Source organism: Phyllobates terribilis, unplaced genomic scaffold (genome assembly GCF_046119375.1).
Source record: "Phyllobates terribilis strain yellow unplaced genomic scaffold, ASM4611937v1 Scaffold_2__4_contigs__length_985480577, whole genome shotgun sequence".
NCBI lineage: Eukaryota > Metazoa > Chordata > Amphibia > Anura > Dendrobatidae > Phyllobates > Phyllobates terribilis.
The window spans coordinates 381,361,902-381,376,790 of record NW_027362762.1 but is presented as its reverse complement, the minus strand read 5'-3'; the positions used below and the strand labels follow the sequence as shown (position 1 = coordinate 381,376,790).

The following is a 14,889-nucleotide window of genomic DNA, read 5'->3' as shown; positions in this document are numbered from 1 at the left end:
TCCCCATAATGCCCCGCATCAAGCAGTTCACATGGTCTTGCCCAGTCAGTCAGGGAGGGATGTTGCAGCCAGTATAAAAGATAGGGGCCAGCCAACAAACGCCATTTTATGCATGTACCGTATAGGGATAGGAGCTCAGAGCACACAGGATAGGGATAGATAAAGGCCTAATGCAATTGTGGTGTACTCCTTCATAGATGAAATACTAGACTGAAAATAGGAGTGATAGTCTCATTCTGTGAATACTAGTCCAAATAATCAAATGATATTTAGAGAACTGCTATAGCTGTATGATCCACTGTATGTGTGACTGTGAATTTATTAATCTGTGATATACTGCAGTAACAGCACCATAATAATTGTTTTATTTTTCATACAGTGCAAGCAAGGAGGGTCAGTATTAAACCCCTCAGTGCTAACTCAGAGTGTTATACATTTATTTTCCAGACAATTAGAGGCTTTTTAGTTGCGCGATTTGCTGCAAATTTATTCGTTGCAAATTGAATCTCCTAGTAAAATTTGGCGAAGCCAGCGAATTGGAATTTCAAAATATGCGGTCATCTCTAGTAAATAAATATGAAAGACCTGATTTTGTGGTGTAGGAGCAATGCATCAATTAACATTTTTATATGAGATAGTTAGACTGTTCGTTTTCATTTATCGCTTTGTACTTTATCTATTAAAAAGTAATCCAATTTATTCACAGAAATATTGACCTCATTTTAATCTTTTAACTGGAATCAAATATCCCCTTCAGTGGGAACTCATAACAGCATGGTGATAAGCAGATCACTGTGTCAGCTTTTGTTAAAAAAAAAAAAAAAATTACTTTTTTTTTTAAAGCCATGCTGTACAATTTTTACCTCTTTCCGACAAGGCAGTATTTCATTTTGTGCTTTTTTCTTTTCTTATTTAAAACAGATAACGTTTATAAAAATATTACACATGAAGGAGACAGTCATATACAATGTGTCATTAGGATAAATCTACCGTATATACAAGAAGAAGATTCTAAAAATATATCCACATATAATATGCAGCATACAGAAGTTAGTATGAGTGCATACATTAATCAGATCTGAGTACAAACAAATTCAACAATAAGACAAGGGAAAAAAATCAAAAATAGGCTAAAAGCGTTACCTTCGTTTTAATTGTTATTTCATAAACCAATAATACACATGAAAAAAACAACTTTGTAATATATCTTATAAAAATAAATCTGTTTCTTTCTCTGATTAATCATTTTCAAAATTCTCAATTATCAGGTAAAATCTGTATTCAGTGAAGACAGATTGTTACATTACTGAGGTAGGAGATGGCATTTACTGCTAATAAAATTCTATGTAGATGAAATTAAAAAACAACATATGTATTCAACATGACAGACATATAGAAATATTGGTGTGCGAGCCAATAGGGGAGCCCCTGTAGGAAAGAGATACCAACCACTATGCAAAACAGTAAATGCAAAGTGTAGGTATATAGTGTATTAATCAGGTAACTAATAACAAAAAGTAATATCAAATATACACAGTCACACAGTAATTCATTCTGGAGTACCCAATAAAGTAATTCCCCAAAACTTGAATCACATAAAGTTCAGATAGCGCATGTAGTAGTCAAAACATATAAGCTTCACCCAACAAACTCCGACGCGTGTGAGGACAGGTGTATGTAACTCATCTCTGATCTGCTCCCAGCACTTTGTGATCACACACAGCTCTTCAGTGAGACCAATGAGTAACCAGACTGTCTGTCATTACATGTCTCACACTGAGAAACCTGCTCTAAGCCATTGTGAGGGAATGTTCTTCTTTCCTATGTGTGTTGCTGCCTGCTTATGGTTGGTCTACCTCATGTAGGGGGGAGAAGTACATAGCCCTCAGGAAAAATTTCTGGTAACAACTTCTTAGTCGTTACCAGAGATTATATATTTATACCTAAAAATTATAAGCCAATATCTAGACAATAGAGAGTAGAAATTAAAAAATAAAAAAGTTTTATTCATCTTTGCAGCCACTATTCCATGATGTGGTCAGTTTAGCATGCTCAAACTGGTGAAGGGTAGTGTTGAGCAAGTATGTTCTGTTCCGAGTATGCTCGGGCTCCGAGTAGTTACAGCTGCTCGGTGATATGTTTGAATCGCTTCCGTGTGCATGATTTGCGACTGTTTGACAGCTTTATTACATGTGAGGAATGTCTATTTCTTACACATTCCTCACATGTAATAAAGCTGTCAAACAGTTGCAAATCAGGCACACGGGAGCGATTTAACCTTATCACCGAGCAGCTGTAAATACTCGGAGCGTACTTGGACAGAACATACTCGCTCAACCCTAGTCCCCAATCCTATCATAATGTCCCCTGTCATGAAATAATGTCTCTCATTCTGTAATAAAGTCCCTGTCCTGTAGTAATGTCCCCATCCTGCTCCCATCTTGTAGTAATGTCCCCATCCTGGTCCCATCTTATAGTAATGTCCCTATCCTTGTCCCATCTTATAGTAATGGGCCCATCCTGGTCCCTTCTTATAGTAATGTGCACATCCTAGTCACTTTTTATAGTAATGTCCTCATCATGGTCCCATCTTGTAGTAATGTCCCCATCCTGGTCCCATCTTATAGCAATGTCCCCTTCTTATAACAATGTCACCCATTCTGCTGTTCTTTACAGACAAATATAAAACAAATTCTCACCTGACCTCACTCCCTCAGTAAACAGCATCCTCTTCCTCCTCCACAGCCGGGGCGCTTAACAATGACGACATGTGTGGCTGCACCGGGACACCGATGTCAGCAACTGGCCTCTGATTGGCTAGTGGCTGGTATATGTATTGCAGTGCAGAGAGCCGGTCTCTGCACCGCAATACATTTCAATTGAATGTGCATTCAAGGACGCACATTCAATTGAAAAGAAGCGCTGACCTTGGCGGCCCCTAAACTGAGCCACAATCATCCCAGGGGTCCAAGGGCCGCACAACAGAGCTTCAGGGGCTGCATGCGGCCCACGGGCCACGTGTTTGTGGCCTCTGATTTAGAAGCTAAGATTCTGGGCATGGCTACAGAGCTTGCTGTGTGTCTTGTCTTGAAAAACACTGGGATATTGAGTCAATTATAAAGTAAGACTGCTTTTTATGCTTATTAGATGGGCCTTCCACTTCAGAAAAATCTGTTTTAGAAAATAAGTCAATTCTCCATTACATAACAATTCTGGAACATGTCTTTTTATAATTGCACATTGTACTGTTCCTGTTACACTTCCTGGAAATGTATGAACAAATTGGGTGTTACCAGTTGGGGGTGTGTCCCTCAAGAATAATAGAAAGGTAGAGTTGGAAGGGGCCTCCAGGGTCATCTGGTCCAACCCCCTGCTCAATGCAGGATTCACTAGATCATCTCAGACAGATGTCTGTCCAGCCTCTGTTTGAAGACTTCCATTGAAGGAGAACTCACCACCTCTTGTGGCAGCCTGTTCTGCTCATTGATCACCCTCACTGCCAAAAAGTTTAAAGAATGATTAAATAGCTATAGTATGTCTTTGGAGTGTGGGAAGAAACCCACGAAAACACGGGGAGAACATAGAAACTCCTCGCAGATGCTGTGCTTTGAACCTAGGACCCCAGTGCTGCAAAGCAACAATACTAACCACTGAACCACCGTGCTGTCTGATAGAAAGTAGCCATAGATCATATTTCAAGCGTTGGCCAGCATTCAAACCCGGGTAAACTGCTTGGAAGGCAACTATGCTGACCACTACACCGCCAATGCATGAAACTATCCAATCAGAGGTGATAGAATCATATTGTGTAGGGACACACCCTATGACAAGGAGAATAGTAACTCCCAGTTGTTCAATCAGTCATACATTTCTAATAGGAGTTACAGAGGTATAACATATAAAAGATTTATAAGAAAAGATTCTCCATCATTTTTTATGAGAAATACAAGTATTTATTGATATGGGCATGACAGGCATGTCCAGAGAACTGACAGATCCTCTTTAAAAGTAGTATAGATCTCCTTTATGTACTTTATTCACGTGTGCCTGACTTGACCCAACTTGACTGACACTTTACCTCCATGGGCCTATCTGAAGAAGAAAGGTCTAGGTTGTATGAGTAAGACAGATCACCATAACCTTCACATATGATGTAGTCTCTGCCCTAAGGAAAGTATGCATTCCTCTTGTGATAACATAATGGAAAACTGTATCATACGTAACCTGGTGCTCAATCAAAATTGACACTACCCTTTAATTCTCTCACTGCTAACACGGTATATACAGCATACTACATACTATATTATGTATACTATGGTGTCTCACCTCTCATCCCATATATGTCAGGAAATAAATACACCTAGAATGATCTCATTCTTGAAAATTTGTCTCGTTACAATTTATTTCCTAGCCTCTAGCTATTCGTTTTTTCATTCTCTTTATCTCCTGGATCTATTACAGTTGCCAGGATTCATATACAATAACGCAGTAAGAATATATGAAGCAATAAGTCCTGACATTGCATTATGAATGGTTTTTAAAATGAGTAAAATACAGAATATTTGCCTCTAACATCAATAATTCCCCTTCGCGTTTTTAAAATTTCTGTGAAGTCATCAGTCAATCATTCTTGTTTTTGGGAATATATAGTCACATACAATATTATTTATTTTACTCACTTATATAGCGCCATCATATTTCACAGCGCTTTAGAAACATCAGCATCACTGTCCCCATTGGGGCTCACAATCTAGAATCCCTATCAGTATGTCTTTGGAGTATAGGAAGAAAGCGGAGAACCCGAAGGAACCCACGCAAACACGGGGAGAACATACCAACAGGACCCCAGCGCTGCAAAACTACAATTTGATGCCATTATGGAAGCCATGTTTACCAGATTTCCCCAAAACCCTGACAAACCTGCCTACTGAAGGTGTTATGCCCAGAGCATGCGTACATAGCCAGATGGAGAGACAAACAGCCACTGCTTTTCTATCCTATGCACCACCATGTGATATCTCTATAATATGGCGTCCGAAGGTGCATACCTCAATTTTGGTTTCTCTTAGATTCAAACAGAACCTGATAGAAATAAAAAAAAAATGTACATCTCTATATAAAAACAAAGCTATGCAGGGGTACAGTATAGCCCCATATAGTGCCATAGTGACGACCATATGCCAGCTTTATAGAGAAACATGTTGTACAGAGCTTCAATACAGAGCTATACAGATACATGTACAGCTAAAGACTGGTAAGTATGAATTACAACAGTCGTATTGGTTTTCAGACAGACATAGGAAATAATAGATTTTTTTATAGCTTGATAGAGGAGGACTCAAGCAGTTTTATTTTTTGTGAAGTATTAAAATAAAGTGTTAAAGTCACTAAGAGAATGGAAAAAAACAAATGTAGATCTTACATCGTCAATGATCAACTGGCCACATTTCATCTTGGTGCTGGGACCCTCAGCAATCAGCTTTAATCGATAGGGATATTCAGCTGTACGACCACAGTGTGAGCAAGTCATTACACACTACCCATTGTAGTCAATGGGTAGTCTGTGTATTTCATGAGTGTGCCAAGTCCTCCAGAGGAAGATGTGTAGGCATTACTTCTGTCCACTTACTGAGGTGCTGAACTTGGAACTCACCTCTAATTAACTCAATATATCTTAAAAAGGTATTACGTAAAATCCAGTATCCATATGCAGTAAAAACCTAAATGATTTTTTTTATGGTCCAGTAAAAAACTCAACAGACATATAGACACACCTGTCACTTACGTGCTTTCGGTCCTTAAGGACCCTTAATTAGAACATCAACTTTAGCCTGCCATAAACTGAGTTCATTAAGGTTACTCTGTTAATCACTGTAATCATGTCCTCATATTTTCAATATGTACAGATTTAGAAAAGCTGGTGTGACTATTTCTTTTAGGATTGCCATTAAAGGGAACCTGTCATGTCCCCAATCAGTATTAACCTGTAGATATGGGGTTAATCTGCCAGTTATTAGCATTCTAAATCTGCTTCTGGCTTTCAGCAATACAGGCTTGCCAGCATCGCGTCAGTCACTGCTCAGTATACAGTGAGACGCCGCTGTAAGCACGCTCCGGCACTTTGATTGACAACCATCTTTGCAGTGTATTAGTGCATCACATAAGTACAGAGCCGGCAATCAGTCATTGCCGGGACTCGTTTACAGCTGCCACTCACTGTATACTGAGCAGTGACCAAGGCCGTGTCGGCCACACCTCTGTGACTAAAAGCCTTAGGGTCACGGGAGGAATGAAGTTAATTTCCTCCCAGACCAGACAGATTTACAATGCTAATAATCTTCAGATTGACTTGATATCTGCAGGTTAATAGCGTTTGGGGACATGACAGGTTCCCTCTAAAGGGGTATTCCCATCTCCAAGATCCTATCCCAATATGTAGTAGGTGTAATATTAGCAAATATCTCCAATATGAAATGTAGAATATTTTTTCTGATTTGCTATCTCTTTCCTCATGTGCAGGCATCGCAGGACCTTAGGTATCCATGGTTACGTCCACTGATAAAGTCACAGTTAGTTAGCTAGTTGCTAGTGGTCGTAACCATGGATACCTAAGGTCCTGCAATGCCTGCACATGAGGTAAGAGAGATGGCGAATCAAAAATACTATACATTTCTAATTGGAGATATTTGGTAATATTATTATTATTATACCTACTACATATTGGGATAGGATCTTGGAGATGGGAATACCCCTTTAAGTGTGTCGCATTCTTTAACATGAGCTACATAAATTGACTTCTGAACTTCACCATATTTTCCGTGCGCCTTCAAAATGACATACTTGCAATGATAAATATGATCCATCATGTTTCAAGACTACCATATAAATACTGGCTTAGGGTATGTGCACATGTTTAGTTTTCGCAACAGATTTTTTTGCTGCAAGAATGTTGGCAGGAAAAATGCTGCAGAAGAAACCTGAGTTTTTGCATGCATTTTCGGGAGCTTTTAATTGCGTTTTTTTCCCTACTAAATTGAATGGGTGAAAAATGCTGCAAAAATTCTGAAAGAATTGACATGCTGCAGATTTGAAAAAAAATGCTTCTAAGGCTATGTGCACACATTGAGTATTTGGATGCAGAAGTTTCTGAACCATTTCTGCATCTTTTGGCAGGAAAAACACAGCTACAAAAATGCAGCTATTTCGATGCGTTTTTGTATGCATTTTTCATGCTTTTTTGGACAGAAACGAATGCTATAGAGATAGATAATAGAAATAGATAGATATAGATAGATAGACAGACAGACAGACATATAGACATATAATCGCACAACCCCCTGCCGTTATAAAATTGCATCGTGTGGAGCTTATTGGACAGCTTTTTATGATTAAATAAATGAAAAAACGATGTCCCTGCTCATTGGGCCCTTCCCAGCCTAAAAATACCAGCCCTCGGCCGCCCCAGAAGTGGAGAATCACATTAGATGCACCAAATCTGGCATTTGGCTTTGGCTCTTTCCGATGCCCTGGTACGGTGGCAATCAGGGTATTGGGGCTTGGAGTCAATGTCAGCTGTGAACTGTCCAAAAACACAGCTGGCAACAAGCCCTGGTGTTAGTAATGGAGAGGTGTCTATCAGACACCCCCATTGCTAACCCAGTAAGAAAAAGGAAAAACACACACACAAGAATACTTTATTCAAAAAAACACTCCCCGACACGTTCCCTCGTTCACCAATTTCTTTGAAAGAAAAGTTCCCACGCAGGTAGTCCACCGAATCCAACGTAGTCCAGAGCTCAAAGTGAGCAGGAACATGTGTTTATTTCTCTCGGTTTACGTTTTTCAGGTTTCCATTTGTGGACTACGTCGGATTTGGTGGACTACGACGGACCTGCATGGAAACTTTTTTTAAAGTAAATTGGTGGACAAGGGATAGTATGGGGGAGTGTTTATTTCAACCAGGGCTTGATGTCAGCTATGTTTTGGGACACTACTTAGCTGACATCAACTCCAAACCCCATTACCACGATTACCACGATTGCCACTGCACAAGTCAAAGCAAAGCGCCAGAATTTGCGCATCTAATGTGATGTGCCACTTCTGGGGCTGGCATTTTTAGGCTGGGAAGCGCCATAAACCATGGACTTTCCCAGCCTGATAATATCAGCTCACAGCTGTCTGCTTTACCTATGATGGTTACAAAAAAATTGGGAAGAACCCATGTCGTTTTTTTTCATTCATTAATTTATTTATTTAAAAGATGTCCAATAAGCTCCACATGGTGCAGTTTTATAATATGTTGGGGGGTTGTGCAATTGTATGTCTATGTGTCTGTCTATTTATATATATATATATATATATCTATTATCTATATCTATTATTTATCTCTATACCATTCACTGCTGTCTAAAAATGCATGCAAAAAACGCAAGCAAAAACACTGCAAAAATGCTAAAAAAAGCAGCAAATACGCAATCATTTTTAGACTTACATTTTTATAATGTTTTTGACTGAATTCATTGAAGTCAATGGGTAAAAAAACCACTGAAAAAAGACTGAAAAATTGACATGAGGCAGATTTGAATCTGCACCAAAGTCACAAATAAGCAACATGTGCATGATAAGTCAGGATTCTTATTCACTTTGTTGGCATCAGGAAACCCTTTAGATTTTGTAACAAATCCGCAGGGCAAAAAATGCAATGTGTACACACAGCCTAAAGGCTCCAATGGAAAAAATAAGCAACATATGTAGAAGATTCCAGAAATCTCATGCACCTTGCTGTTACTGTAAAACAGAGTTTTTTTCTCGCACAAAAAATGTAGCAAAAAGTAACATGTGAACAAGCCTTTAGATACTATTTTGTGACATTAAATGATTTGCCAAATACTGGGCAAACCCTTATTGATGGCCCCAGCATGTTGCATAAATTTAAAAAAAAATCAATATTTACCTCCGCTCTTAGCCTGCTGGTCAGCGGACGTAAACACTACTCTTCTGTTCAGGTCAAATTGTGAAGGCTGCAGATGATCAGTGGCTACTGATTGGCTGCATGGGTCATGTGACATTTTTATGTCATGTGGCAGACACAGGGCTGAGAGCAGATGAGAAACAATGGTCCAGGAGGTAAGTACACTTTTTTTTAAGTGAATCTGCTACCTGGTTTTTGCTGATACCATCTGAGAACAGCATGATGTAGGGACAGAGACCCTGATTCCTGCACTATATAATTTACTCAATTGCTTCATATCACTTTGATGCAATCATTGTTTTATTTGCTGCAGATCTAGCAGTTCTCTGAATGTTTTAACATGAATTTTAACATTGAAACAACCAGAGAGAAAAAGTATAATGGCAATACAAGTCTCTTCTGTGTTCTGAATTCGCTCCAGGCTTTTGCCTCCAAATGCAAAATCCTCATTAAAATGGCAACGTGTCATGTGACATGAAGATTGCGGTGCCGCAAAAACTTTGTAAAAAGTCCATTCCTGTTTTTTTTTTATTACAGGTCGCAGGATACATGTGACGTTGTCTCCATAGACTTTTGTATGAGACAAGTCATGTTTACTACAGCCAAATTACAAATCTAAAATGCTTATGTGGCAGAAAGTCACAGACAACTCACACAAAGCTTTTTAGTCTTATGATTGGGCTGAGAATTTGTGTAGCCCAAGCCTAATTGTAGTAACAACTTTGTCATTTTTAACCAACAATACAACAGTATCATTATAGATTACTAAATAATTAAATCAGTGGAATCCATTTAAATTCACATTGAATTGTGATATGAATTCTACAGATATACGGTAACCAATAACAAATTAGCAAAAAAGCAATTAAACATGTCACATTTGCTTACGTTTTTACCTTCTGTATGATAAGCAATAACACATAGGTGAGATTAAGGTATGAAAGAAGAAATACAGTAAATCATAGGGAGAGTTCTGTGCACTAACTTTATGGGCTTAGCACTCTCTGCCATGTTAAATAGCTCACTCACTTGCAATATGTAAAATTGTAACTGAGCAGTTTATTTCTGAGCCTATTCTGGAATGAGCTTCTGTTACTTTTTTAAGTGTTTCTTTTTTCTAAAAATAAAAGAGAAAAAACATATTTATTACTTTACCTCTTAAGTGATGTGCTTTCCAAGTGCGTGTCAGTATACAAGGCGTCTTGTGTCCCTCTGCTGCACAAGGTATTCCTTATATACCCTGTAGCTGTACGTAGTGTTTTCAAATCTAGTTGGACAGGAGGTGAACTCATATGAAAGGCACTTTCATTAAAAAAAAAATTATGAATACCAGACCTTCTGTAAAAAAAAACTGTTTGGCAGGGGATGCTATAGCTGCGGGACTCAGGTTTCTGTATTTTCACAAATGCCACATCCTAATCTGAAATTACTTGCAGATGTGTAGTAAAGTTGTATCCTAATTCTTTGTATGCCCTTAAAACAATATAAATTAGACTGTCACTGTATTTTATATGGAAATGTAATATAAATAAATGAGGGACAGGTACGGACAGTGTAAGATTTGTCATCCAACAATCATTTCTACGATATGTTTTACTTTGAAAGGGGTAAAATCTTTATAAAAGAGGAAAAAATAATCAAGGAAAACAATATGGGAAAAAAAACAAACTGGGTGTGAACACAGTAATCAAAAAGGTGCATAGAAATACTCAGAATGAGCCCCACGACTTACCATTACTTGTGCCAAACATAACTTTATAAAAGTTCAAGTCCACCATTCAATTCTGGTACAGAATTCTGCATTTATTGCTTTCATAATTCAGGTATTTAGGGAAACTTAGAGTTTCTGACTCGATAACTTATATGAGTGTATCTGCATGCAAGTACCCCTACAAGGAGCTAATTCCTCCCTCAAAACTAGCAAATCCTTCATTAATGTACCAATTTCTTTACTTTAGCTTAATCACCCTGAAAGACTGAGATCCATTGCTCCTCCTCTCAGAACTATTTAACAGGTGCTACCATCTTAACCAAATTACACCTGCATGGATCTTATAACCTAAATAAATTAAATAAAGGGAACTTCTCAGGATTCATGTTGCCCAAATAGCAGTCAACATGAATGGCATCTTGGCTGCCCAATTGCAGCTGGGCATATTATTCTCTGAAACGCTGTGGTGTTCCCGAAGTGATATATTTCAAAACTCAGCACCATAGCTTGAGACAATATTTGTCCAGCCCCCCCAGCCAACTTATGCCAAATTGACATGTCTTTGTGACAGATTGCCCTATTTGTTCCACTAATAATTGAATCCATCACTACCAGCACCTGTCTGATTTGACCTGCTCTCCTATTCCCCTTCTTACAGGAGCAGACATTCCGCTGGCTTTTAGAGGACATGTTTTGCTACAAAAATACTACCCCTTATCCATCTCCCAATTTAGAAAACTTGTTGGGGTGTTTCAGATTAGGGCTAGTCTCCCTAACATTCTTTCCTCCATCCAGCCTTCTTTCACCAAGTTAGCTGCCTCATTGTCATGCAGTTCCATGCTACCACCCCCCCCCCACACACACACACACACACACACACACTCATCTACCCCAGCTAGCACCTTCTCAGCGAGCAGCAAACTCTTTTTCATGATGTCAATGGATGTAAGTGTTGTAAGTTTCTCATTTAAGCCATGTTCACATGGTTAGTACTTAGCTAGTATTTTACATTAGTGTTTGTAAGCCAAAACCAGGAGTGGCTGAAAAATGCAGAAGTGGTGACGTGTTTCTATTATACTTTTCCTCTGACTGTTCCACTCCTGGTTTTGGTTTACAAATACTGATGTAAAATACTAAACGTCGCCTTAGCTGCAGTATCTGGGCTTTCAGATGCACGTAATGAGCACACATCCAGCACAGCAGTATGCACCTTTAAACGGCTCTCCAAAGATTGCAAACATGACAAAATGTACATTGAATGACTGTCATGACTCGGTTTGGGGATCTGATCTGGTTACCTGATGCTTCATGGTCGGTTCTTCTGCCTGTTGAGCTATTGCTTTTTTCCTTCCATGTCCAAATGCTGTTTGTTCCTTTTGTCTTTATTCTCCTTTCTGCAGGTTCAGACAGTGTGGCTGCAGATTCAGCTACCGTCGGAGCAGCTTTAGGTTCGGGTGCCGCCATAGTGGCTTCAAGTTCAGATACCACGGAGCTGCCTCAGGTCCAGGCACTGCAGGAGTGGCATCGGTTTGCTCCTTTCCAGGTGTTTTCCATTTTCCCATTTTGGTTTGCCTTATCACGTTCTGCGTGAGGCTTCATATAATATCCCTTCTCTGCACTTCCTTGCTGGCTATATTTCCTGGTGGATGTACATAGGAGTTCCAGATCTTTAACTTGGGATTTACTTTGCTGGGTAAACTCCAGTGTTATTCTTGCAGTAAGTTGATTTGCTTTCCCTCCCAACACCTTTTCTTTTTACCACAGTTAGATTCTTGTGAGGTCTTACTTGTTCCATTTATTTTTGGTACTCCTTAAATCTCACCCCTCCACTTTATTTGAAGGTGTCTTAATTTCTCACTTTGGGTTCTCGTATCTCTCCTCACACTTTCCTTTCTCCCTTTTGGTACTGTGTTGCGGCCTCCCTTCTGGTTGCTCAGGAGGTATGAGAAACCCTTTGACGATCTATTAGGGAGCCAGGTCCGAGGTGGTGTTTTAGTTCTGCGGATAGTGCCTTTCTAGTCTGTGCAGAGACCAGTTGGGTGTAGGTGCCGTGTTTCCCTGGTGTGAGTGTGAACACTTTCATAACAATGACCTTGTCAACTTGGAGCACATTTTATTAAGGGGATGGAAGAGGTAACAAATAGGTATTTAAACAATAATATCAGTGAGAAAAACAAATCACTCTCTACTCAACTCCCTAAAGTCACTGAATATTAAGTCACACAATACGTGCAAGCTCACTCACTTTTTCAGAGGCTTTACAAGATACTTTCTTGTCCTTATGTCGTACACATGGATAGTGGACCTACTGCGCCACTATCCAGACTTACCTTTGGAGCGGAGTGGCCACCTGGTTTTTGCTAGAGCTCCTGATGGTGGAGTTAGGCTTGAGCTTCAGGTGACTGCCAGGTACCACTCCAATGGCAGTCCCCAGTACTGCGGCTGCTTGGGGTCAGGATCGCAGACACAGACTCAGAGTTCCAGGCAGGACTGGATGCTAATGCAGATTCAGTGCGGATCCTGGAAAACTTGAGAGGACAGTGTCACACTGTCACAGAATACTGGAGGTAGGGGGCCTAAACTGACCCTAAGCTGGGGCCCTGACTAATCCCTCAACCTGGAGGTACTGTTAAAGGTACAGAGGTCCAGGCCGCCAGCGTAACCCCTACCTCCTGAGGATCCCTGCACCTCAGTAATCTAGTCCTGAGAAGGACCCCGATCACAACAATTGGGAACCAGAAATAATATGCCCACACACAGTATTTAGACGAACGAGACAGTACAAGGGAAAAACCAAAACCACCTTGCATACAACTTCTACACAACTACAACAGAGGGAACACCAACGGGAAAGGAGATAAATGATAAAGCGAGGAAAGGGAAAAAACACTTCCAAATACACTTATCTCAGCAACTCCAAACACCACGATCCGCTCTGTAAGTCTGAATGAAAAGCTTTCACCGACACCTCCCAAACAGACCTGCAGGGATATGAAGGAGTCTCACTAAAGAAGCATTGATTGCAGCTGGGCGAGGCTGGACCTCAGCTAGCCCAGAGAGAGAGAGAATTAACTCCTTCACTGCCGAAAAAACACAAAGCACCAACAAGTCAGCTGCGAGAAGTCAGGCTGTGTACTCGTGACGATCTTCGTGGCAACACACCCGTGACAGACAGACACTGGTCCAGGTTCAGACAGTGCGGATCCTGGAACATTTGACAGGACGGAGACTGGGGCAGGTTCAGACAGTATGGCTTCAGGTTCAAGTGCTGCCGGAGCGGCCTCAGGTTCAGGCGCCGCCGGAGTGACTTCAGGTTCAGGTGCCGCCGGAGCAGGTTCAGGTTTAGGCACCATTGGAGCTGCTTCAGGTTCAGTTAACACGGGCAACTCAGCCAGCTATTGGCTGGAGGCAAATTCAGAGTGCGCACGCTGCCCCTTTAAGAATCGGGGAGCACGCACGCACTAGGCATGCTGTTGGGAGACCTACGCAATGTGCGCAGGCCCAGGGGTCCAGGTAGCAGTAGCAGGGAACGGAAATACCGCGTGCGGCCGGGGCAGTGAGTATGTCGGCATCCCTGCCGGGAGGAGGGAGGCAGAACATGCAGGGAAGCCAGAATTGTAATCACACCTTAGCTGCAATACAGTATGCAATGCACTCTTTTGATTTTATTTTGGACCTCTGATGGTCTATTGATAAGTAGCTGTCCACTAGTGAGCAAACACTTTCTTCACAGCCTAATACATTTGCTGAGACTACCTCTTGAAGCTCATCAAGAGAATGCCAAGAGTGTGCAAAGCAGTCATCAAAGCAAAAGGTGGCTACTTTGGAGAACCTAGAATATAAGACATATTTTCAGTTGTTTCACACTTTTTTGTTAAGTATATAATTCCACATGTGTTAATTCATAGTTTTGATGCCTTCAGTGTGAATGTACAATTTTCATAGTGTGACCAAGCTGACAAGCACTTTCCAAGTGATGCTAAAATCACTTGGAAAGCGCTTGTCAACCCGCATGCAGAAATGCAAGTGAAGAACGCTTCACTTCCGCATGTCCCTGGCAGGAAAACGCATGTGACGCGCCCCCTGGGCCATATTCTTTAGGGGGAATATCCGGAGCCGGATCAGATGGGAGTTGTAGTCTTCCGAGTGGCTGTGACCCGGTCCGTGCCCAGGGTGTCAAACTCAGTTGTATGTGGCAGTCCTTACT

General features: G+C 40.6%; 1 protein-coding gene across 1 annotated transcript in view; it reads right to left on the bottom strand.

Annotated features, from left to right (window-relative positions):
* The window catches only part of ECRG4 (ECRG4 augurin precursor), a 58,851-nt gene extending 48,570 nt beyond the window's left edge, over positions 1-10,281 (bottom strand). Inside the window, exon 1 of the mRNA XM_073670507.1 lies at positions 10,127-10,281. The gene's annotated coding sequence lies outside the window, so the exon portion shown is untranslated. The remainder of the gene's footprint in view (positions 1-10,126) is intronic.
* Positions 10,282-14,889: the final 4,608 nt, after the last annotated feature.